Source organism: Pithys albifrons, chromosome 12 (genome assembly GCF_047495875.1).
Source record: "Pithys albifrons albifrons isolate INPA30051 chromosome 12, PitAlb_v1, whole genome shotgun sequence".
In the NCBI taxonomy this organism is placed as follows: Eukaryota; Metazoa; Chordata; class Aves; order Passeriformes; family Thamnophilidae; genus Pithys; species Pithys albifrons.
This window is the reverse complement of record NC_092469.1, coordinates 19,371,672-19,375,655: the sequence shown is the minus strand read 5'-3', so window position 1 is coordinate 19,375,655 and position 3,984 is coordinate 19,371,672.

Genomic DNA, 3,984 nt, shown 5'->3' with positions numbered 1-3,984 from the left:
GCTGTCTCCACTTAACCATGAAAATGCAGGTGTTGGACATAATTTTCATGTTCAGGATTAAAATTAATATCTCTTATACAACTATATGCCTGATCCAGATCCAATGAAGTCACCAAAGCCCCAGATGTCACCAAATCCATCTGTAATTAATTTATTTCTTGTGTCCATAACACAACCTGCAGGTACAATCCAAGGTCTGGCTGTTGAAGATCCATCTGCTTCAAATTATGGATGGGCATTTTTCTTTTTCTTATATATGAGTTCACCCAAACACCACAAGGACTGTTGTGCCAAAATAAAATAATGAAGAAGGACTAAAAATGTGTGAGGCAGGAGGAAAGAATTAATTATGCTGAAAAGCAAAATCAATCATTCTCTTCCTCCTTGACTTACTAATGGCTAGAACTGCCCAATTGTCTTCTGAAAAGAAAGTGAAACCACCATTATGGTCCAAAAAAACCAATAGTTAATAAGTGACTTCTGTTTCAAATTGTAAAGGATTTGGGGAGACAATGACTTCTTTAGCTCACACATAGAGCCCACAAAGCATTCAGACTGGCCCAGAAGTTTTTACCTTCACCAAGAAACCACATGCCCTTACTGGAGCCCTTCTGTAAACCCGCGAGTGAAATGTAATGAGTTCAGCATTTTCATATCATTCTAATTTTCGGAGCTGATATTTGAGATAAAAGACAAAGCCTGCCTTGGTTTCAGTTCAGAGGACGTTCTGTGCTATGGCTTCACTTTGCTGAAATACTGATCAAAGCAGGGCTGTGAAATCTTACTATCCCATTGCTAACTGCACTGTTGACTTTGTGCATACTTCCAAAATCCCTGCTTCCCCTTAGACCTTTTGACCACCTTATTAAAAGGAAAAAACCCCCAGATATTTGCATTTGGTACTGTTCAGTATTCTCTTGCTAGAAACAGGCTTGCCAGGGAGGTGAAACACAATTTTCCTGTTCTATAATTAAAAGAATAAACCTTTTCCATGGTACCTCCAAGGTTGCTCTGCTCTGAAACACGTGTGGTATCACTTTGCCTACTGTGAGGGATGCACTTCATTAACCTTGGAGACACCCCCCTCATCAAAGAAAGGAGGAAAACGACTCACCACTTTCCCCCTCAGATTCTCTGATTATATTAATCCCAGAAGATGTGAACTTCATTTTCTTCCCATCTGGGATGAGGTTCCAGCAGGGAGAATTTCAAGGTACCCAAATGTTTCCATAACTGTCTCAAATAACTTCATGCATTTCAGCTCCACAGCTGTGTAACCAAGTGTGGAGATGTGGGACTGCCCATCAGGCTCAACCCAGCCCTGTCCCTGGGTTCTCCTGGAAGAGGAACCTTTTAGGGGGGTTCCTCACCCAACACCTGATGCCATCTGGGTGATGTTTCCTGTCACATTTTCCCCAATAGTTTTCTCCCTCCATAATTTAGCTTTTAAATAAAGAAAAAAAGGAGTCATGGTGTTGGTGGAGTGACAAAATGTGACTGTCTGTGAAAGAGTCTTCCAGGCAAGTTTCCTGGGAGGGAAGGGACCAGCTGGACCAGTTAGACAGTGGGTGCTTTGAGGTGACACTAAAGTGACTCTGCTGCTCCTGGGGTGGTTTTCTGCAGTGGCCGTGGGGATTGCAGACCTGCAGGAAACCATAATGTTCATTTCAGCAAATGTAACATCCTGGGGACACCCTCATGGGTGGGGGTGATGATTGAGGAGCTGGAAGCACACATGAATGTTGCATGGGGTCTAACACCTCAGATGGGGCATCTGCACAAGAGCTTTGGACACACAGGATCTCTCACCCATAGCAGGGGACTCGTCTCCACACGTGTGCAGGGGGTGACTGGGGGAGCTGACACTGCGTTCAACTTGTTTCTGTGGTCTCTGAACATCAGCCTTGAAGTCAATCTTCTTTCCTGGAGGAAAAAAAATAGTAGTTTTGACATTCCAAGAAATCCCAAAGGGAAAAATCCTGAAAATTAAATGAGTTGGTTTCTGTCCAAGTCACTTACTCATGGGAGATAAATGATTTCGTATGCTAATGACCATTCCCTCAAATCTCTGACATTTTCTTACAATGTACTTAAGTACAGTTTGTTTTGCTTTCTGTCTCCACAACAATTACAAAGATTTATATTTTATTGCTCCGGTTATGTTTGCCAGGACCACACTTCCTTTCCTTTTTAAAGGCACAGTGATATTGTCTGGTGCATGGCCCAAAGCAGAGCCTTCTGAACAGCTCAAAGGAAAATAAACAAGGCTGAACTTATCTTGGGGAAGAGGGCAGACACTTTCTCTCGCCACAGCACAGCCAATAAAGGCTTCTGGCTCTTTTCTCCTCGACAGATCAGTACACACAGAATCAGCAGCAGTTCATAAGCGAGACAACTCTGTCACCTTTTGTGATAACTTGAAATTAATTCCTCCTTCCAATGTGATTATGAGTGGCTAAAACCTGCCACCTTTCCAGGCGCTTCTGGTGGTAATTCCTTCAGTCCTACTGTTTGGCAAAGGGATGCATGTGGAGGAGGGACTCCTGTGGTGGTGCAAGCTGGTGGAGGAACAAAGTGCCACTGTAGGTAGCACAGACAGGGATTGTTCCCAGTGACACCTTTCCCAGCCTCCTCCACCCATCTCCCAGCTCTCTGGGTGACTCACATCTCCTCTGAGGAGGACCCAAGGCAGGAGGAGAACTTTCATTTGTGGCCTCCCTGCTGACTCTGCCAACCAGGATGCTGGGGCTAAATTAGCCCTGCTGGGTTGAGACTGCAGGGAATGGAGCTGAGGTCATGATGTTTCAGCCTGGAAACCAGATAATCCCGGGCTGCAGAGGCACTTTGCCCACGGCTGCCTGGGGAGCCTTTTCTATCATCCTGTGTCTGCCATGTCTGAGCAGCTCAGCACCATGAGAGGTGCTGAGCCCCCACAATGTTGCTGTGGCACCCCACGGCCTGCCACTAATGACAAAATCACCCAGAATCACAGAATAGGCCAAGTTGGAAGGAACACCAAAGGATCATCAAGTCCAACTCCTGGCGCTGCACAGGACCATCCCCAAGAGTCACTCCCTGTGCCCCAGAGTATCATCCAAATGCCCCTGGAGCTCTGTCAGCCTTGGTGCTGTGCCCACTGCCCTGGGGAGCCTGTTCAGTGCCCGCCACCCTCTGGGAAAGGAATCTTTTCCTAATATCCAACCTAAACCTCTCCTGGCACAGCACCAGGCCATCCCTGGGATCCTGTCCCTGGTCCCCACAGGGCAGAGATCAGTGCCTGCCCTTCCTTTTCCCTTCATGATGAAGTTGTAACTGCAATGACATCTCCCCTCAATCTCTCCTCCAGGCTGAACAGACAAAGTGTCCTCAGCTGTTCCTCAAGTGGCTTTACCGTCTTCCTTGCCCTCTTTTGGATGCTCTCTAATAGCTTCATATCTGTCCTCTCATAATTTTATGCCCCATGTTGTTTCAAAAGCATCTTCTCCTTCCAGACCTGCTGGCGTGGCAGAGAGCAGGGTGGTCAAAGACATCCTGATTCCCTGACCAGGTCTGGCTGCCCGAGCTGTGGGCAGTGACCGTGGGAGCACTGCTGGTCCTCTGGAACCCAGACCTCCTGAGGGGTGGCCGTGTGTGTGAATTGGCTTCATGGTTCAATTCCAGCCAAAAATGGGCTGCTAACAATGACCTCAGGCAGGTCAGACCCAGGCTTGTTTGTGCAGACAGGGAGAATCCACTGATTGTGGCTTCCTTGGGAATCGTTTGCAGGCCATGAGTAATGTGGACCACAAGATGAAAAAAAAATATATAAAAAGGGTCTAAAAAAAAAGAAAGGAGAAAAGACAGTGAAGTCAGTGTTTCCTGCTGTGTGCTATGAACACCTTGAGCAACACCATTACCAAAAGTCTCTGTTCAAATGACTTGTGCCAGTTTGGAAATGGAAAGTGTGGTGAAAAATGATGTCCATAGTTCCCCCTCTTTCAGGAT